Source organism: Oryctolagus cuniculus, chromosome 5, assembly GCF_964237555.1.
Source record: "Oryctolagus cuniculus chromosome 5, mOryCun1.1, whole genome shotgun sequence".
Taxonomy (NCBI): Eukaryota; Metazoa; Chordata; class Mammalia; order Lagomorpha; family Leporidae; genus Oryctolagus; species Oryctolagus cuniculus.
Window position 1 is genome coordinate 33,220,528 of NC_091436.1, and position 22,564 is coordinate 33,243,091.

Consider the following 22,564-nt stretch of genomic DNA (forward strand, 5'->3'; position numbering starts at 1 on the left):
TTACATTCTGACAATAAAATCAATACATGCTCATTGCAGAAATTTTGAGATGTAAAGAAAAGTATAAACAAGATAGTAGTAGTTCACAGGTACAATTCTAAGAATATAATGGTATTTCCCTCCACTCTCCCTCTCCTTTTCTTCTTCCTGCCTTCTTTATTTTTTAGTTTTTGAGAGAACATATTCTTAATTAATATTACAGTCAAGGGCTTAATGCTCCATTAAATGAAGAGATCAGTAAGTAAAAAATAAAGAGATTCTGGTTCAGTGGGAATATAGGCAAGGGCTATAAACTGAAATCAAATGAAAAGATGACCATTTCATCCATATACAGTAAATTTTAAAGTAACCACAGACCATGAAAACTATAGTGATATTACATTCTTCACCACTGGTTTGACAAAAATATAAAACAAAGCTTAGGCCGGCGCCGTGGCTCAATAGGCTAATCCTCCACCTTGCGGCGCCGGCACACCGGGTTCTAGTCCCGGTCGGGGTGCCGGATTCTGTCCCGGTTGCCCCTCTTCCAGGCCAGCTCTCTGCTATGGCCAGGGAGTGCAGTGGAGGATGGCCCAGGTGCTTGGGCCCTGCACCCCATGGGAGACCAGGAAAAGCACCTGGATCCTGGCTCCTGCCATCGGATCAGCGCGGTGCGCCGGCTGCAGCGGCGGCCATTGGAGGGTGAACCAACGGCAAAAGGAAGACCTTTCTCTCTGTCTCTCTCTCTCACTGTCCACTCTGCCTGTCTAAAAAAAAAAAAAAAGAAAAAAAAGAAAAAAAAAAAAAACACAAAGCTTGACAAAAATGTTTATAGCAATACTGTTACACATAGATATTTCTTTTCTTGAGCCATCTTCCACTGATTTTCTCAGGACATTAGCAGGGAGCTGGATTGTAAGTAGAGCAGGCAGGACATGAACCAGACTCCATATGGGATGCTGGCTGCATGTGGTGGCTTTACCCACTATGCCACAATGCCAGCTCTTATTAGATAGATTATACTTACTCCAATATATGATCTGGGCATAAGTTGGCTGTAGGTATGTGGGTTAATTTCTTGGCTATCTATTCTGTTCCTTTGATCTATGTGCTGATTTTTATGCCAGTACCATGATGTTTTAATTACTATAGCTTCGTAATATATTTTGAGTGAAGTATTGTGATGTCTCCAGCTTGATTCTATTTATTCATTCTCAGGATGGCCTTAGCTATTCTGGGTCTTTTGTGATTCCACTTGAATTTTAGGATTTTTTTTCTAGTTCCATAAAGAATGTCATTAGTAATTTGATAGGGATGGCACTGAATCTGTAGATTTCAGTACCCCCTTGATCATTCAGTAGCAAGCTATTTAATTTCCATGTATTTATGGATGTTCCATTGTTCTTGTCATTGATTTCTAGTTTTATTTATTTGTGATATGAGAAGATACACGGTATCATTTCAGTCTTTTTAAATTTATTGAAAGTTGATTTACAGGCTAATATATCATTTATCCTAGAAAATGTTCCATGTGCTGATGAGAAGAAAATGTATGCTGTGGCTGTTGGATAAAATGTCTTGTAAATGTCTATTAAGTCCATTTGCTCAATAATATATTTCAACTCTGATGTGTCTTTATTGACTTTCTGTCTGGACGATCTGTCCATTGATGACTGTGGGGTGGTAAAGTCACCACTGTTATTATAAAAGAATCTCTCTACCTTTAGGTCTAATAGTATTTGATATATATATATATATATATATATATATGTATATATATCTGATATTTGTATTTGATATATATTTATATATATATATCTGGTCTTGTGTTGGGGTGCTTATATATTTATGATTGTTATATCTTCTTGCTGAATCAAAACTTTTATCCAAATATAATGTCTTTTTTGTCTCTTTTTTATAGTTCTTGATTTAAAGACTATTTTATCTGACATGAGGATAGCTACTCCTGCTTATTTTTGGTTTCCATTTGCCCAACATACCTTTTTCCAGCCCTTCACTTTCAGTCTATATGTATCTTTGTTTGTGAAGTGAATTTCTTGCTGGCAGTATATAGTGGGCTCTTGGTTTTTTTATCCATTCATCCATCCTAAGTCTTTTGGCTGGGAAATTTAATCCATTTACACTCAAGGTTAGCACTGATAGATGAGAACTATCTCCTGTCATTTTGTTGACTGGAAGATGATTATACCTGCTGTGCTAGTGAATTTGCTGGCACCATATGTTTTCATGATGTTTACTTCAAGTACAGGACTCCTTTCAGAATTTCTTATAAGGCTGGTCTGGTGGTGGTAAATTCTCTCAGTTTTTGCTTATCTGCAAAATATCCAATGTTGCCCTTACTTCTGAAGAATAGCTTCACTGGATATAATATCCTTGGTTGGAAGTGGAAGGGTTTTGTTTGTTTGTTTGTTTTGTTTTTGTTTTTGTTTTTAAGATCTTGAATATATCATCCCACTCTCTCCTGGCTTGTAGGGTTTCCACTGTGAAGTCTGATGTTAGTCTAATTGGTTTTGCTTTATATGTAACTTGACACTTTTATCTTATTGTCTTTAGGATTTTCCCTTAGTCCATAACTTTTTTACAATTTGAAAATAGTCCCTAGAGAAGACCTTTTTGATTAAATCTAGTTGGGGTCATTTGAGCTTCCTGTATCTAGATGTTCACGTCTCTTTCAAGACCTGGGAAATGTTTCAACATTTATTTCAATTAGCAGGTTCTCAACACCTTTTTACTTCTCTTCTCCTCCAGGAATACCTATAACATAAATATTTGGTCATTTATTGGTATTCCAAATTTCACCATAGACTTTCTTCATTCTTTTTAAATTTTTTTCTTTATTTTTGTCTAAGTTATTTCAAAAGCCTTGTCCTTAAGGTCACAAATTCTTTACTCCCCTTGGTCTATTCTGCTGCTAGAGTTCTCAATTGTATTTTTATTTCATGATTGAATATTTCATTTCCAAAATTTCATTCATTTCTTAATGATTTCTATCTCCTTATTAGTATTTTCATTTATGTCATTTATTAATTTCCTAATTTCTTTATTTTATCTATATTCTCTTGAGTCATGTTGAGTTCCCTTACATTCGTTATTTTGAATTCTGTTTCTGGCATTTCATAGATTTCCTTCAGTTCAGGCTTTAATTCTGGAGAAGTATTGTGTTCTTTTGGAGCCATCATGCTACCATGTTCTTCATGTCTCCTGTGTCCCTATGTTGATATTTCACATCTGATACAATAATTCTTTCTTCTTTATGAAGTAGATTTTCTTGAATCAGGATGATGGCAACTCCCAACTGGCATCTGGCTGTGCCACAGAGCTGGCCTTAACCATGTCTCTGTTCTCTTTCCCCTGGTCCCACGGAGTCTTTGTTCTGTTTGTTACTTCTCTGTTGAAAATTTCTGTCAGTTAAATCCCTGGAAAGACCCCTGGTCTTGTCTTTTTTTTTTTTTTTTTTTTTTGTCTCACATGATGACTGAAGTCAATGTGGATTCATCCTATTCAGTCATCTTAGATCCTTGAAATAACAACCAAAAAAACCTCTCTAATGCAAATACCTTCCCTGACTCCAGGAAGTGACCTTGGCTTGTTTATGTTTAGGCTAAGCTTTGCAGATAACTTCTGGAAATGTGGATAGGTTTTAAGAGTTTACTGATAACTCATTTTTTAAGTGATTTTTCTCTGCTGTTACCACTAGCAGTCTATGTCACATTAAAATACCATATACTAACTAGCATCACAATTTATTTTCACAATGGTGATATGTATATTAATCTTATACTGGCATTTTTTAAATGTCAAACTCTTAGCTGCAGTTCAGCTTCTTTTTCTTGTTATTGCCCTGCCCACTTTCTAGTGGAGGTGTTTTTTTTTTTAAAAAAAAAAAAAAGATTTATTTATTTATTTGAAAGGCAGAGTTACACAGAGAGAGAAGGAGAGGCAGAGAGAGAAAGAGAGAAGTCTTCTATGCGTTTATTCACTCCTTAACTGGCGGAAACAGCAGGAACTGCGCTGATCCGAAACTGGGAGCCAGGATCTTCTTCCAGGTCTCCCACATGGGTGCAGGGGCCCAAGGACTTGGGACATCTTCTACTGCTTTCCCAGACCATTGCAGAGAGTTGGATATGAAGTGCAGTAGCCAGTACTCGAACCAGTGCCCATATGGGATGCTGACACTGCAGGCTGTGGCTTTACCCACTACGCCACAGTTCTGGCCCCAGTGGAGGTGTTAATGCACAGTTAATCAGCTAGAATCAATGATGGAGATGCTAAGAAGTGGTTAGCATGCACAATGCATGAAAGAAGAAAATATCACTTGATTTTTATTCAAATTAGAACATATTTACAACAGATCAATTTTGTGCTCTTTTAGACCACTTTGTTTTCTAATAGTTATGGTTATCTATACCGTAGTCATGTTCCACATAACAACACTTCGTCAATGATGGATCTCCTATGCAATGGTGGTCCTGTAAAATGCTAATGGAGGGGCTGGCGCTGTGGCATTATGGGTAAAGCTGCCGCCTGCATTGCCGGCAACCCATATGGGCACTGGGTCAAGTCCCGACTGCTCCAATTCCAATCCAGCTCTCTGCTGTGGCCTGGGAAGGCAGTAGAGGATGGCCCAAGTGCTTGGGCCCCTGCACCCACGTGGGAGACCTAGAATAAGCTCCTGGCTCCTGGCTACATATTGGCACAGCTCTGGTCATTGCAGCAATTAGGGAGTAAACAAGCAGACCTCTCTCTCTCTGACCCTCCTCTCTCTGTGTAACTCTGACTTTCAAATAAATAAATAAATATTTAAAAAAATAAAATGTTAATGGAATTGAAGAGTTCCTATCATCTGCTGACACTGTAGCTGTCCTAACATCAAGGTATAAGGCATGCCTTATAATGTTGGTATAAGAAAATCTGCTATACTGCCAGGGCTATAAATACCATTCTGTGTTGTACATAATATTGATAATGATAATAAATGGTTATTACTAATGTGTGTATTTATTATATCATACTTTCTATTGTTATTTTAGAGTGCTCTCCTACTTATAAAATAATAATAACAATATACCATGCTATGCAGGTATCTTATGAAGATATGTCACTTTGATGGACATATTACATAAGGGATTTTGTAGTGATATTCAAATAATGACAAGATCACCTAATCATGTATTTCTAAGTAAGTATCCCCACCATTAAGTGACACATGATTGTATTTACAAATCTTTTGGCCAACTTTTATTAAAAGTTAGAATAATCATAAATGTTAATGAGAAACACATATGCATATGTCTTTTTCCACACAGGCAAAGTCATTAAATGATTTTGGAGTAAGTATACACTTTCTGCTAGAAGCAAAATACAGAGATATATGTTATTCCCTAAATACTGGTCATCCACTTTCTCAGTGATAGAAAACTGTCTCCCCCAAATCCTACACCTGCCCACTGCTCCCTCCATGCCCCACACTCTGACCTGCTGCATTCTTGCTGACCATGATGCTTTGCTCCAGTTCCCAGGAAAGATCCTGACCTTTGACAGTGGGAATTAATTAGCTCAAAACCATCAACATCATTATTCCCTTCTAGATAGGCTTAGCCTTTAGTCCTGATAACCAATTTTTTTGCTGAGCCTCAACACCCACCTTACTCCCCAGACCTGACAATGATATTTCTATCTTAGTTTTGTGTATGAATGACTTCCCATCTGTTAGAGCTCCACATCTTGCCTTATTTTCCATAGAACTTTCCATTCCTTGAAACTCATGTTTTGACTAAGACCCTCCATCCTTGCAAACTTCACTAAAGCTAACTGCTTGGTGAGAAAAAAGAAGAGAAAGAATCAGTGTATTAGTTTTTCATTATTGTAGTGAACATCCAGAGGCAGGCTGACTTTATAAAGAAAAAAGGTTATTTCAGCTTAGCGTTCTGAAGGTGCAAGATCAGGTGCAATGTCTGGTGATGGCCTTCTTGATGGCAGAGTCCCAAGGTGGTGCAGACCACCCCATGGCAAGAGAAAGAGAGCATTCAGGTCTATGTCTGCAGTCTCTCCCTTTTTATACATCCACCAGGATTCAATCATGGGTGTCCCACCCTGATGATCTATTCTAATCTAACCATTTCCCAAAAACCCCACCTTTAAATATCATAGGCAGGTTACATTCCTACCCTCTGAATACCACTAACTTATGACTGAGATTGAAACTCCTACTGGTTTCAAGGGAGAAGCCCATACTCAAATCATAGTAGATGGTACACCTATGGAATTCTATACAGCAGACCTTATTTTTCTATCGTATTCAAGATAACCACCACATTTTAGGAAGCAGCTTTCCCCAAAAGAAATACAAAGAGGTATTATGCCCAGAACAGCCTCTTGACCTCCTCAAGTACTAGGTGGCCCCTAGCACTCTAGTATACTGCAGCTGCTGGAGAAGAAATATCTGGGGTTTCCTAAGGTGTCCCCGAGATGCATATTACCAAGTAAATACTATGATAAAGTAGTGTCGTGGTCAATTAGCATAACCTTTCCTTCTATCCCTAATCATATAACATACAAATCTAGACTTTTTTTTATTAAGGATGAGAACCAAAGCAACATTTAAAATATTGTACTAGTGGAAGATCATTTTGAATTCCAAATAACCAACTCACAACCAACCAAGAGGCATTTTCCAATTGTTCATAGATAGTCAACATTGCTTCAAAAGTATAGCTGTCTATGTATATTTTTGAAAAATTACATAAATATATGTGAAAGCAACAGCCCCTATATAGACATACACAAAATTGTTAATTTGATTTTGGTTTTGCTTATTAAAACCAGTTATCTTGTAGACCATATTCTCAGTTCTCCCACTGGGACACCAAAGCCAATCAAGAGTAAAGATCTCTAAGTAATGAAAAAAATTCTGTTTTAGCTTTCAATCTGAAAGATGGTTTCTCCCACACTAAAAGCCATAGGTGATAGTTATTATCCCTGTTTTACAAACGAAATCTCTTCTTGGCCTTTTGGCTAAGATCAAGTGTACAAATGAGAAAACTGAGAATAAAATAAAAATATTTGAACTGGAAGCAAAATGAACACTAACTTAATGTTTCATATAGTATTTGTACTTTACTATAGTGCAAAGTATACCAAGAACCAATTCAATCAAAATTAAGATGCTTTAGAAACTCAAACTATGATAATTCAAAAAGTTACAATAGGAGAATTGTTAATAACTTTAGAATCTGAAGACTTTCTAAGAATGACACAAACCTGAAATTCATAAAGGGAAGAAAACTAACAAATGTGACCATATAAAATATATTGTTAAATTACTACATGACAACAAGAGAAAAAATTAGAGGTCAAAAAGAAAAAGCCCACTGTCCAAAAAAGTGCTGCTCATGTTAACAACAAAGAGATAATTTTTTAAATCCATAATTAAAATGGAAGTTTCCACCAATCAACAAAGAAAAAAAGCAACACAATTTGAAGTGGGCAAATAATATGAACAAATAATTCACAGTAAATTAAATGCAAAAGATTTTCAGCATATAAAAGAGGTCCAGTGCATTTTATAATAAGAGAAGTAGAAATTTAAGCTGCAGTTGCAGACCAGTTTATACGTACAAATTGGCAAATATCAAAGCACAGTTATCCTATCATATTGCCAACAGATTGGAGAAACCAGTACTCATACTTTTGTACTGGGAGTGTAATTTGTCAGTATCTGTGAATGGTATAAGTGCGCAGAATTCTACTCCTATGTGAGATATGATGAACATGTGGAGATATGTATGGCAGCCTTTTCTGTACTAAGAAGAGACAGGAAATACATGTCTGTCACAAGATGACTTCTTAAATAAATGTGAGTTTCATGTAGTACTTTGCATATATTACCAGATGAGATGGGTTTAAAATCATATACAGTCCTCAAAAATATATGGTTAATTGAATAAAGCAAAGTATAGAACAATGCATAAAGTTTTTATTTGTGAGAGAGAAAATATAGGCACACTTTTAAGTTTGTAAAGACATAGCTTTGTAAGACTACACAAGAAACCAGCAAATGTAATCACATCCCAGGTATCAGGAGAAAACCAAAGGAGGAATCTTGTCTTTTTTAACAACAAATTTGTACCTTTGTTTGTAAACTTTGTATCATGTATGTGAATTAACTAATTTCAAAAATTGGATAAGATCCGTTCAGTTTTTGTTGAGCAGAGATACCTGTCACATAGGATCCACAATTTATCACTATTATCCTGGGCACTGGAATAAAGAGACTAGTGAAGTAACATCTTCAGTAAGTTTTCTCTAACAAGTCTTTTTCCTACTTGACTAGGATGATGCATAAACCCTGGGCTGTTCTTACAGACCAGACTGCTGTTGACAAAATGAGACACTGTCCACAGGTCTCTTACAGTCCAGGTCTACATCTTGTGAAGTTAGCCTGTAACTGTGAGGTTCTTTGAAAATGCCCATGTATTCTTTGCTATTTTTTTTTCAAGTGGCAGAGTTTAAAATTGTTTCACCTTCCATGTGGACTGGACTTAATGACTTGCTTCCACTGAATAGAATAGGACAGATGGCACAGGATGTCTCTTCTAAGACTAGGTCATGAAAAACATTGTAGCATCTGCCTTAGTCTTTGTTGGGTCTTCCACACCAGGTGGGGGTGGGGGGAGGCATCTGTGTCATGAGGGGAGTTCTATATGGAGAACTGAGTCCTCCAGCCAATAACTGGGCCTTCAAATAATAGCAACCCCAGCCAACAGCTCAATAGCTTGGTTACAGTCCCATTTTAGACCCTGAACAACAACCAGCTAGTTATACCATTCTTGGATTTCTTATTGTCAGAAATTGTGTGAGATAACAAATGTCTGTTGCTTTAAGCTGTGAATATATATATTTTCTACCCTACCCCTACCCCCTACCTGCATCCCCGGAGCAGATGTCTCTTTAAATTCACCATGCAGACACAGCCTGTTCTTTGGTCTGGTCTAGCTCTAGAGACAATAAGCTCAGGTAGCCTCTACAGTAATACGTGAAAGAAGAAGTCAAGAAAGGTGGTAGAGGGGAATGCATTGTTGCACAGCTGATTAAGCAGCTACTTGGAAGGCCCTCATCCTATATCAGAGTACCTAGGATTGACTCTTGTTCCACTTCAAATCCAGCTTCCTGCTAACGCACTTGGGAGGCAACAGATGATGGCTGAAGCATTTGGGTCTTTGCCAACCAGATGGGAGACCACAGGTTGATTCCCTTTCTCTTGGCTCAGCCCTAGATGTTGCAGATATTTTGGAAGTAAAACAGCAAGTAAAAGATTTCTCTCTCTCTCTCTCTCTCTCTCTCTCTCTCCCTCCCTCCCTCCCTCTCTCTCTCTCTCTCTCTCTCTCTGTGTGTGTCACTCTGCCTTTCAAATACATACATAAATAAATAGAACTTAGGAAAAAAAGGTAGGAAAGTCACTGTAAGTTCTGGCAGAAGGAGAACGCATGACAGAAAAAGATGTCAGAGAATTCCTTGCACAGTTTTCAAATCACAGCTTAGTAACTTCTCTGAGAACCTTCTGATTTGAATGTATCTCCTTAATTTCCTTCAAGATACTTGCCATCATTTACTCCCTAAATTTCACTCCATCTTCCTTCCAGTTTCGGTGGTACACACTCTTTCACATAAGAACTGGAAATGTGCAAAGATTCAGTGCTTATATAACTTGGCAAGGTCAATGAAGAAATGAGCTGCTAGCATGAATAGTCATTTTTCAAACTGCATCCTTTCAGAAACATGTAAACTTTATCTCAGTAAATTTCACCATACCCATTCTAGGGCCCACAATCAGTAAAATATGAAGCATTCAACATTCTCTTATTTGGCTTTCATATGCTCACTCTAATTCTTGCTTGTTCTCGCTCTCTTTCCCACCCCACCCCCAGTCCACTCATTATTCCCTTGTCTACCTCATAATTTGGTAGCATTATTTCTGAAAACTTATTTGTCATCAATGAGACTGTACTTTTGAAATATTATAGAGATGCTTTGGCAAAAGAGGAGATCAATAGAAAAGAACAGAGGGCCTAGAAACAGATCCACATAAATAAAGTCAACTGGTCTTTGACAAAGAATCAAAGACCATACCATAGAGAAAAATGTACTTCAATAAATAATGCTAGAACAACTAGATAACCACAGCAAAAAAAAAAAAAAAAATCTAAACACAAACCTTAAACCCTTCACAAAAATCAACTGAAAATAGATCATGGGCTTAAATGAAAAAATGCAAAATTATAAAATTCCTAGAAGATAACAAAAAAGAAAACCTAGGTGACCTTGGGTATGCTAATGACTATTTATATATAAAACCAAAAGCATGATTCATGGTAGAAATAATTGATTAACTGAGCTTCAAAAATTTCAAAACTGCTGCTGTGTTAAAGACATTATCATGAGAATGAAAAGACAAGCCACAGACTTCGAGAAAATATTTGCAGAAAGATGCATCTCATAAAAGACTATTATCCAAAATATGTAAAGAACTCTAAACTCAACAAGAAAATAAACAAGTCAATTTAAAAATTCACAAAAGACCTTAACAGAAAGAAAATACACAGATAACAAGCATGCATATGAATATACATTCTTTAGAGAAGCACATCATCATGTCTCATTAGGGAACTGCAAATTAAAAAACAACAAAATATCTCTACTCACCTATTAGAATGGCCAAAATCCAAAACACTGACAACAACAAATGCTGGCAAGGTTGGTGAATATTAGGTACTTTTCATTCATTCACTAGTAAGAATGAAAATAGTTACAGTCATTTTGGACACAGTTTGACAGTTTCTTACAAAACTAAACATGTTCTTTTTACCATATTGCCCAGCAATTTTATTCCTTGGTATTTATCCAAATGAACTGAAAATGTAAAAACTATACAAAACCTGAACACAGATTTTTATAGAAGATGTTTAGAAGCAACCATCAATAGGTTAAACAAACTGGATAAGTGGACAAATAGTTAAGTAAACTGTGGTACATTCAAGCAATATACTATCATTTTACCAAAAATAAATGAGTTATCAAACCATGAAAAATACAAATGCATATTACTAAGTGAAAGAGGCAATCTGCATAGACTGTATACTGTACAATTCCAATGGTGGACATTCTGGAAAAGACAACGTACAGAGGATTTTTAGGGCACTGAAACTACTCTGTATGACATCAAAATCGTAGACACAAGTCATTGCACATTTGTCAAAATCCATAGAATGAACACCACCAACAGTGAACCCTAATGTAAGTTCTGGGCTTGGGGTGGTAACGATGTGTTAAGTAGGTTCATCCACTGTAGTAAATCTACCACTCCGGTGAGAGATGCCAATATGAGTGAGCCTGTGCATGTGTGGAAACAGGTTCTGCAGAAACTCTGCACTTTCTGCTCAATTTTGCTGTAAACCTAAAACTGCTATTTAAAAGGTTATTAATTTAAAAGACAATTATGGAAGCCTTTCAGAAGATCAAAATTGAAATGAATTTACTTTTCACCATTAAGGGTCATTCATTTTTTTTCTAATTTTTATTTATTTGAGGGAGAGGGAGAAGGAGAAAGATGGGCACTCATCACTACTACCCGCTGGGTCTGCATTAGCAGAAAGTTGGAGCCAGAGCTTGGTATCAAACCCTGGTATTCTGGCCGGCGCCGCGGCTCACTAGGCTAATCCTCCACCTTGCGGTGCTGGCACACCGGGTTCTAGTCCTGGTTGGGGTGCTGGATTCTGTCCAGGTTGCCCCTCTTCCAGGCCAGCTCTCTGCTGTGGCCAGGGAGTGCAGTGGAGGATGGCCCAGGTACTTGGGCCCTGCACCCCATGGGAGACCAGGATAAGTACCTGGCTCCTGCCATAGGATCAGCGCGATGCGCCGGCTGCAGCGCACCGGCAGCGGCAGCCATTGGAGGGTGAACCAATGGCAAAGGAAGACCTTTCTCTCTATCTCTCTCACTGTCCAATATTCGGGACATGCTCAAGCTGACTTACCTCAAACGGTAGAGTTAGAAAGATACCAGGGGATTCCAATTCAATCCCATCAAGGTGGCATGTACCAATGCCATCTCACTAGTCCCAGTGATCAATTTCTGTTCACAATTGATCGTAATGATAGGACTAAGAACCAAAGGGATCACATAAACAAGAATAGTGTCTGCAAATACTAGCTGATAGAATAAAAAAGGGAAAGAACGATCCAACATGGGAAGTGAGATGCACAGCAGACCCATAGAATGGCAGATGTCCTAAACAGCACTCTGGCCTCAGAACAGCACTCTGGCCTCAGAATCAGCCCTTAAGGCATGCGGATCCGGCTGAAATGCCCATGAGAGTATTTCAGGCATGGATAGCCAAGACACTCTGGGGGGGAGAAAGAAAAAAAACCTAAATGAAAGATCTCCGCGAGTGAGATCCCAGTGGAAAGAACGGGTCATCAAAGAAGGAGGTACCTTTCTCTGAAGGGAGGAGAGAACTTCCACTTTGACCATGGCCTTGTCTAAATATGATCAGAGTCGGTGAACCCAGGGGGCTTCCATAGCTTTGGCAGCTCATGACAAGAGCCTAGGGTGATTACTGATGCCATAAACAAGAGTGTCAATTTGTTAAGTCAACAACAAGAGTCACTGTGCACTTACTCCTCATGTAGGATCTTTGTCCTTAGTGTGCTGTACATTGAGATTTAATGCTATAACTAGTACTCAAACAGTATTTTTCACTTAATGTATGCTAAACTGATCTTCTGTATATAAAGAGAAACGAAAATGAATCTTGATGTGAATAGAAGGGGAGAGGGAGTGGGAAAGGGGAGGGTTGCGGGTGGGAGGGACGTTATGGGGGGGAAGCCATTGTAATCCAAAAGCTGTACTTTGGAAATTTATATTCATTAAATTAAAGTTAAAAATTTTTTTAAAAAAAACCCTGGTATTCTGATAAGTGATACAGTCATCTTAACTGCTAGGCTAAACACCTGTCCATTAAGGACTATCCTTACATATACATGAAGGTATGAAATTTTGAAATCATTCCCTGTAACATATAGGGTTCTATGCTATTTCTTCAGTTTTCTACTCGTAGAAAAACATTTTCCAGTCATTATTTCTCTGAGACTGACATACCATAATTGTCCTTTGGCCCACCCACTACATCATCATAGGGGGAGAAGGAAACCAGAAACGAAATTCTGACCATCTAGGGAAGTTTGAAATCACACCTGCCAACAGAACTTACATCCAGAGTTCAAGAGGTAAAGCTGTAACCAAGATGCCACTCTCTTTCATCCTTCTTGCATATTGGGCTCTCAGGATCTGGGTCTACCACACTATTTCCCTACTAAGACCATCAACCTGCCTTGAACTTTGGCCTGAATGGTTAGGAGCTTTGGTTCCATAAACCATGAAGGCCAAGTCTACCTTCTGCCAAGTAGAAAAGACCCTCAATATTTCCTCTCTCAGGAGGCTGGTTCTAATGTGTGTGCTTACTATTCTGTTTGCACATCCTGACTTGGGGTGCAACATAGCCAAGGCCCAGGCTCTGCAGTCATCCAGGCTTCACAGCTCTTGGACTTCAAACCTGGGTTTCTCTACACCCACCAAAACTCCCTATCTCCCACAGCTCTGTGAGCAAGTTTTTAGCACGCTTGTACCCGATGATGTCAATATTCTCCGAAATCCAAACTGATCCCAGTGTTCCTTCCAATGCAGAGGCTGGAAACACAAACATAGACCATTTTCACAGCAGGAAAATACACACCCACCCTCTAGATGTTTGGTTGAAGAAAGGAATTTTTGAAACAGGGAAGTAGAAAGTGTGGGATAAAAATGATTATGAATGCTTCATTCCCTTTGCTGCTAACAGAATTGTTGAACAATGAAATAAAAACACAGAATAATATGACTCACCACCACCCCATCTTCATACCCCCCAAAAAATATTAGGCATAAGCAAAAGCATGCCCACATGTGAGTTGATGGTTTTTAACATTTCTCATAATATGCATGCTTCCAAATATTGTCAGGAGAATAAAAGTTGTATGCATATTTCACATCAAAGGCTTCTGGGGTATAACTTCCTATCAGAAGATACTGGTATACACCAACAGAATATGCTTCCATAGCTCATCATTACACATAAGGCAAAAACAAAACAAAACAAAACAAAACACCTACACTCCTGCCTATATCCTAATGTCTTCTAGAGCTTCAGACTTACCTGTCTTGCTGAACGATTTATAAGTCTCTACAGGTGCCATCCTCTTCCCTGCCTGCAGGCCATGGCACCCTCTGGACCTTCCAGAAAACCTGTCTTCACCCCCATCACTACCCCTGCCACCCCCACCACGGTAGGCTGGGGAGTTCTCACTCATTCAGCTCATGAACCTCTTCTTGGTTAACACTTTTCTGACCCTACATTCTTTGACCAAAAGTCATTTCCTCCTTCCTATCTTCAGTGTGTCTGGCATGCACCTTTGGAGACGTATGTGTCTCCATTTTAAGCAATGCAACAATTTCTAAAATTTTGCTTTTACATTTCATGTAAAAGGCAAAGAGAGATCTTCCATCTCCTGGTTCACTCCCCAAATGCCACAACAACCAGGGCTGGGTCTGGCCAAAGCAAGGAGCCAGGAGCTCCATCTGGGTTTCCCTTGTGCATGGCAGAGACCCAAGCACCAAACAGTTCCTTTCTCTCAGGGTACACATTAGCAGGAAGTGAGAATTGGAATTGGAGCCTAGACTTAAACCAGGCGCTCTGAGATGGTATGCAGGCATCCCAAGTGTTGTTGTAAATGCTGTGCTAAATACATGCCCTGATACAACAGCTTCTTAAGGTCACATCATCTTACTTTTGTTTATTGCTTTACTTACTGACATAGTGGTTGGCCACATAAAAAGTATTCAGCAGATATTTAGTGAAGAGATGCATGGATGGATGAATGAACAGATGGTAGGAAACCAGAATTTATCAGGGTTTTCCAAAGTCCTAGATACTATGCTACATTCTATGTAAATAGCTTTTACATATGAGAACATTCTCAGCAAGAAGGTAAGGAAACTGAGAATCAGAAATATAGGAACATGCTGAAGTCCTTAATTAGTAAAGTGGCAGAAGTAGAATAATCTGGACCTGAGTCTGTTTGACTAGAAAGTCCATGGTTTTTCCATAGAATTATATTTTGTATTATTCTCTTGAATATAGCCACAACAGAAGTGATTTTTTAAAAGATTTATTTATTTATTTGAAAGTCAGAGTTACACAGAGAGAAAAGGAGAGGCAGAGAGAGAGAGAGAGTTCTTCCATCTGCTGGTTCACTCCCCAATTGGCCGCAACGGCTGAAGCTGCGCCAATCCGAAGCCAGGAGCCAGGAACTTCTTCCAGGTCTACCACGTGGGTACAGGGGCCCAAGGACTTGGGCCATCTTCTACTGTTTTCCCAGGCCATAGCAGAGATCCAGATAGGAAGTGGAGTAGCTGGTACTTGAACCGGCACCCATTTGGGTTGCCAGCACTGCAGGTGGCAGATCAACCCACTACGCCACAGCACCGACCCCAGAAGTGATATTTTTTAACATGACATTTTTAAACAGAAATATCCTGAGAACAATTTAGAGAGCTATCATAACTTAAAGGAAATGGCTAGTATTTACATTCCTTTGATTTGCATCTATATGCACCAACAACCTAGTAAACTACAACGTGGCCTCCTGAAGGATGCACCTGTCAGGATAGCACACCTGAAAATGAATGTGGGACTATAGCCAAGCACACACACACAGGTTATTAGTTAAACCAGGTGTGTTTGTTCTGCTACAAGCTGCTTGTCTATAGAGCCATAAACTCCATATGAGCTGGTGGCCAGGACAAGGCCAGCAGGGGAGAAAGTGTTGCCTGGTTTCAAGGCCTGAAGCGCTGAGCCTATGCTCGGGATTCAGGGAATGGACAAAGAAGGAAGCACCTCTTCCTTTCAGTTGCAAGAGCCTTTTAGCTTCAACAAGGCATGGAAAAGTGGTCAGCGGGACTGCAATTTGTCACTGAGATGACAAAGGCCAGAAAGGACAAACAGGGCAAGCTGGAGACCTCAGGAAGAGGCCCTGTGCTGCCGGGTGCCTGAGCCGGGTCCTGGGCCGTCTGAGGCTTGGAAAGTCTCCATCCAGAGGGACTTCTGAGGCCTACAACTGTAATTTCAGACCACAAAAGGAAACAGTGCTCTCTCAAACTTTTATTTTGCTGAGGAAGCGGATGACTTAAATAAGTCTGTTTGACACATGCCCATCAGCCTTCCCAGTTCTCTTCGGTTTCTTGCAAGTCAGCCATAAAGCGATTCCCCACTTGTTCCGCCAGGATTTATGCATTCTACATCTGGTATTCAGCAAGCATATTTTTCTTCCTTTTTCATTGAACTTCTGCCCATATACACATACAGGGTCTCATTTTAATAGCGGGATTATTCCCTGTGTATTTAAATACACAGGAAACAGGAAATCATCTAAAAGAACACAGTGATCTCATGGTTATATCACTTTTCCCCACAAGCCCATTTGGAAGCAGAGACAAAGGCGAGATTCTGGAGCATATAGCTGAGAGTTGCTCAACCTGAGACGAATTGACCTCAACTGCCCTCTCTGGTGCCTAACATCATGCAAATTAAGAAAGTGAAATAGCACATTTATCCCCAGAGACAGGAAAGAAAGGGATTTTTTTTTTTTTTCAAAATAAACCTCTATTCAGCTCTCAGAAATGTAAGAAGACACTCCCATGTTGTTGGCTGAGAAAGGAAAAGGCCAGGGGTCTAGGAAGAAGCCTCCAGCAGGTCAGCAGGGAGGGTCCAAAGGCGCTCAAACATTGCACGCTCAAAGAGACACCCTGCTACTAGAAACCTATATTTCCTGAGCACTTCTTGACCACGTTCTGTTTACTCATAATGAAAACCATATGAGACAGATACAGATTGGGCTCGTAAGGAGTCAACGAACCGCACGGGAGAGCATTTCTCCCACTTAGAAGTTGTCTCTGTGGGATGAGGTTTCCTAGGATGCCTCACACCACAGTCTGGGGGAAAGGTTTGAAAATACTGTCTTCTCATAGCACATTGCCAATGCCATTCATGGGCTCTCTCACTGAACCCTGCCAGCACAGGCCCTCAAAGATGCTCCAAGCCATGGCTCTGAGGCATTGTAGTTCCATCATGGAATAAACACATTGGGTTCTGTGCACTTCAATATAATGTACTACTTTAAACTCTTTATGATAGGTATGTCCACTCTGTTGACACAGATGCTTGATTAATCTGAATAGTTTGTTCCCCAAACATGCCAGAGAATAACTCATTTGTGAATGTAAGATGCTTTCATTCTGCCCTAGACCCACTACCCCACTCTCAGCTCTTCAGCAAGTCCCAGGTCCCCCTCACTTGTGCTTAACATCAGACATTTTGCCAGTTCTTATACAGCTTCCTTTTCTATGATTGTTCTCCATTCCCATTCATCCGGACCTTGACTCTCACAGCCTGCTGCAAATCTTCCCTTAAAGTCTCCATTACTGGTGCCTTATGTTTTCAATCCTAATAGGTGCCTTCCCTTCAGTCTATAATCTTGGGACTACATTATTTTGCACCTATTCTCGATGTTTTGCAACTAATCCCAGGCCATTTTTTCTAGAACATTGTATTATTCCATGTCCCCTTGCAGAATGAAACTGTTTGCAGAGTGAAAGAACATCACTTACTGAGTTGAATCCTGAAGTAGCACGTGCTTACAGTCACACAGATTCAGCTGGAGCTCATTCATACCCGCTCGGGAAAGCCAATTGTGGGCAGTGTGCTGAACGTCTGTTCCAACTCAGTGTTCAGTGACATCATGGTGGTAGCTTGAACTTGGCCATTGTAGGAGTATTTATATCACTGAAATTAGCAAACACTACAATTCACAGCTTTGTTTTCTCCTTGGAGAACCGACTACCGGCACTATGTCCTTGCTACAGAAAGTGTGGTTCAGAGCCTAGTCACAGGAACATCACTTGAGAGCTTATTCAAAATACAGTCCAGTGGCTCCCTTCAGGGCTCCTAAATCTGATTTTTTTTCATTTTAACAACACCCTGGGTTGATTTGCTTGAATATTAAAATGTGGGTAGCAAGGAGCTTTTTCAAAACCTTACAATCTAGCATTGATTCATTTACAAAGGCTGTGCTCAAAAACTTTGTTATGTTGATTAAAATCCGTGAGGTGAAACTGTTTCACTCCTCAAGGCTCCTTGCCAAAGGGCTGAAACATTTTTGTCCTATTTACTTGGTTGCTACCATAAAATTCTGATGGATTCGCTTTTTAAAGTTTGAAATGGGACAATGTCCAATAGCGGGGGAAAAAAACCTGTATTTTAACACTAAATTAAAGGCATACCAAACTAATAAAGGAAATGAAAAGGATTTTCAGGCACGAAAAAATTTGGCATGGAGAATCTCTTCTTTCTACACGCAATCTTTATGAGTGTATGGCACCTAACATATTCACAAATCAAAGAAATTTTAAAGTCACAGCCTGATGTTAAGGAAAGAGCTGTAAGCATCTCTTTCTTAATGTCTTCTATAGTGCAGCTGTAGGAAAGTAAAAAATCCACAAGTTTCTTTTTTTTAAATTCTGGCTAAGCCATTAAGAATAAGCTCAAAAGTGCATGTGTAACTTGTATTACTAAATTCCAACCTGTATTACTAAATTCCAACCTGTAGTAGTAGCAATTTCTGAAAAGCTGCATCAGCTGAATACCTGTAAAAACATGCTAGATTGAGAGATCATGAACTTTAGGGTCAAGATGAGGTCATGTTCCTGTTCTGCCATTTATTAGCTGATCCTTGGAAACTTTCTTAGTACCTCAGCTCCTTTCCTGGAAGATGGAAGTGTAAGAACATTACCCACTTCATCGTCTCTGGTAGTTGTAACAGCTATACCCTCTGGCCACCAGTAGTTAAGCGTGCTAACACGGGAGCCAGGGGACCTCCCTGGAATGTTGGTTCCTACATTAAGTATGTGACCTTGGGCAATTCCTCCTGTAAAATGTGGACAGTTTAAATCAATCAATCAATCTTGGAGCCTCTGGTCCAAAAGATTCTTTTATTTCAAAAATTATTTCAAGGTTTCTGATAATATCTATCTGCCATCAAATAAACCAGCTTGGTCAGAGCAAATAAAAATATATGGATATCACATATCTATAGCTCCTACTACCAGCTAAAAAACTGTAGACTGGTGAATGTCTTAGGTAAATATGTGAGAGCATTGCAGCCTCAAGCAGTTTTTGCAATGTATTCTGGGAGCTCTAAAAACACTGAGTGGGTCCCACCCCAGGGATTCTGATGTAATTGCCCCAAGCATCAGGAATCCAAAAATCTCCCCAGGTAATACTAATGTGCAGCCAGGATTGAGATCAGCTGGTCCAGGAACATGATTAAGCAGATGTACGAATCAATTAAGAAACAAGCAGCACAGTAATTCGGGGAAGCAGATTGACAAACTGGAATGACCTGGATGTAGTTGTTGCCGTTTTTGCTGCTAGGCTTGGCCTGCAAGCTCTGCTGGCCTGGATGCTTGGGGATGGCCTGCTTATCCTAGACTGATCAGCTGGGGTGGAGGAGAGAGAGATAGCTACCTTCCGCAGCTGAGACTTACCATTAGTTGACTAGAAAGTCAATTAATCACTTTTAGGAAGTATTGTCTTTTTTCAGGAGGAATACCTACTTGGGAAAATGAGTTAACATCATAAAACTGCTTAAGAAAACTTAAAAATTCTAGAAAAATCTTAGAAGCTTGAGGAAGGATACGACCCTGAAGCAGTCATAAATCAGATTCTAGATTCTAGACCCATGGTTCCCCAACCTTGCTGTATATTAGCATCACCTGGCCTGGACCATGCTGCCGACTAATTAAAGCAGAATCCCTGAGCCTTCCCATTTAAAAATTTTTCTTAATGGTTCCAAAGGGCAGCCAGGTTTGGGAACCAGTGAAATCATTCTTCCCACAATGCTCCCAAATTCCTCTTTTCAGTGATTCAGTTCATTTGATAACAAATAAGTTTACAATAAAAGTACTTAGTTGATAGAGAAAATGTTTATATGATGTAATTTCCCCATCTATAAGTTTCTTTTTTTAGTTTGTTTATATTTGTTTGAAAGGTAGAATGACATAGAAGGAGATGGAGATCTTCCGTCTTCTGGCTCACTCTCCAAAATGGACATAACAGCCAGGGCTGGGCCAGTCTGAAGCCAAGAGCTAGAAACTCCATCGGATCACCCATGTTAGTGGCAGGGACCCAAATTCTTGAGTCATCCCTTGCTGCCTCCCAGGAAACATTATCAGGAAGCTGGATACAAAGCTGGATCTGAAGTTCAGAGCAGCTGAAACTTAATCCAGGCACTCCATATGAGACGTGTCCAAGCCATGCCACAATACCTGTGCCTATATGATTATTCCAAATAATGAAAACAGAATTGATTGTTGAATTAATATAATTCATTAAGCATTATGGAGGTATTGCAAATATCAGACTTTTGGAAGTACTAGATCATGCATGATCTTTGAAAGACAGGAGTTGTTTGAAGTTAGTATTTGCAATACGTATTTTATGAAACTACAGATACAACTGTACTAAGTCACAAGATTTTGGGAGTCCTGTGACACAATACTTCAGCTATAAATGTTCAGTGATTTGTCACAATTAGCAGTTATAGTAGAAATGCTCTTTTGTTTGAAGAATTGGTTGAGAAAGGAGTGACTACATCTCTCTCATATTCATTACCATGTCTCCTAAATTGCAAAAAGTAAGCATTCAGCAATGTTTTTAGAATTAAATTGCCCTGAAACTTTTTTGTTTTAAAAACAAAAATAACATTAACATGAGCCCTGGCTTCTCTGCTTCCAATCCAGGCCCCTGCTAACGTGCCTGAAAAGGCAGCAGAAGAGAACCCAAGTACATGAGAGACCCAGATGGAGTTCTGTGATCCTGACTTTGCCTGGGCCCAGCCCTGGTCATTGCAGCCATTTGTGGAGTGAGCCAGAGGATGAAAGATACGTCTCTCTCTCTCTCTCCCTCTCTCTCTCCCTCTCCTCTACCTCTCTAGCTCTCTCCTTCCCACCTGCTCCTTTCTTACTGTAATTCCACAATAAATAAAGTAACTCTTAAAGAAAAACTAAAGCAACAGAGGGGAAGAGGGGACATTTGGCATAGGAATCAAGTCACAGTTTGTGACTCCTTCATCCCAGACTGGAGTCCCTGGGTTTGAGTCCCAGCTACTCTGCTTCCTTGCTTCCACTCTAACTTTCTGCTAATGTACACCCAGGAGGCAGTGGTGATGGCTTAAGTACTTGGGTCCTTGCTACCCACATGGGGCACAAACAAGTCAGAGTTCTGTTGCCATAGATGGTCTAATCATTGTCTGTATATTCAGTCTCTAAATGAGAATTAAGAAAAGACAAAATATTTCTGAAACATGATTGGGAACTTGAGCAAAATGACCTTTTTAACTGTTTATGATTTGCATGAAGGTACATATAAGGATGGAAATTACGGAGATGAGCACTTCCAATTTTCTCCTTCTTATCTAAACATCTTTTTCTTAGGAATTTATTTAGTAATACCAAACAACATCCAAATAAATGGTTCCATGAATACCAATAATCAACCCCCAATAAATGAGTAGCTGCTTATCCAATATAGTATATTTTCTTTATATTAAACTTTGTTTTGTAATTATATTTGTTATACAAAGTAAATATATATATTCAACATAATGTGTTATATTGGGCTCACTCAAACCAGTTAAATTCAGAATGTTAGGGCAGGAAGGGAGGATGGAGTAGGAAAATGCAGAAATCTATACATTTATTAACTCCTCAAGATGAGCTTATCACATATTGAGAAGCCTTGCTATAATTTAGTGCCCTTCTAATTTTATTGTCTAAAAGCTTGAATACAGCTCTAGTGACACCAAGGAATTGATTAGTTTTTCCCTCAGCACAATGTATGTTTGTTTATTCATAGGGATCTGAAAGGGGCTTTATCTTTGCAATATGTATTAGAAAGGACTATATTTTATATTCAGGGTAGAATCATAAGTAACAGCAATGGAAATCAGAGCAGAAATTTCAAATGGCAGTAAGCTCATCCCTGACTGTTCCTTCTTGGGGAGAACAGGGAAAAAAACTAAAGGACCTCAAGGGAAGTTTTTTGAAAAATTTGTTCCCAGTAACACGTTCTGCAATGAAAATAATTTCATTTAAGATAATTTGCTTTGATTAACCTTATTTTTAGCCAAAATTCTCTGACTTTAAAATATTTTTAAAGTAAATATAAAACTTGGTATCTGAACCTTTATTAAACACAGAGGGGAAAGGATTGATTGCATCCTTCTCCTAAATCTGCTTTAAAGATTAAAATACAAGCTTTTTAGAAGTCATGGGTTCCAAAGTTCATTTCTCTGCTCTTCAAGATTTAAGCATACAACTTTATGAGAAAAACAGAATACAAACGGGGGCTCCAGGCACTTG

At 39.1% G+C, this 22,564-nt stretch overlaps 1 long non-coding RNA gene across 3 annotated transcripts in view; it reads right to left on the minus strand.

Annotated features, from left to right (window-relative positions):
* LOC108177478 (uncharacterized) overlaps positions 1 to 22,564 on the minus strand; it is a 347,101-nt gene that overhangs the window by 160,124 nt on the left and 164,413 nt on the right. For all 3 annotated transcript variants that reach the window (XR_011388508.1, XR_011388510.1, XR_007923187.2), the window contains exon 4: positions 10,702 to 10,785. This is a non-coding gene — a long non-coding RNA (uncharacterized lncRNA). The remainder of the gene's footprint in view (positions 1 to 10,701; positions 10,786 to 22,564) is intronic.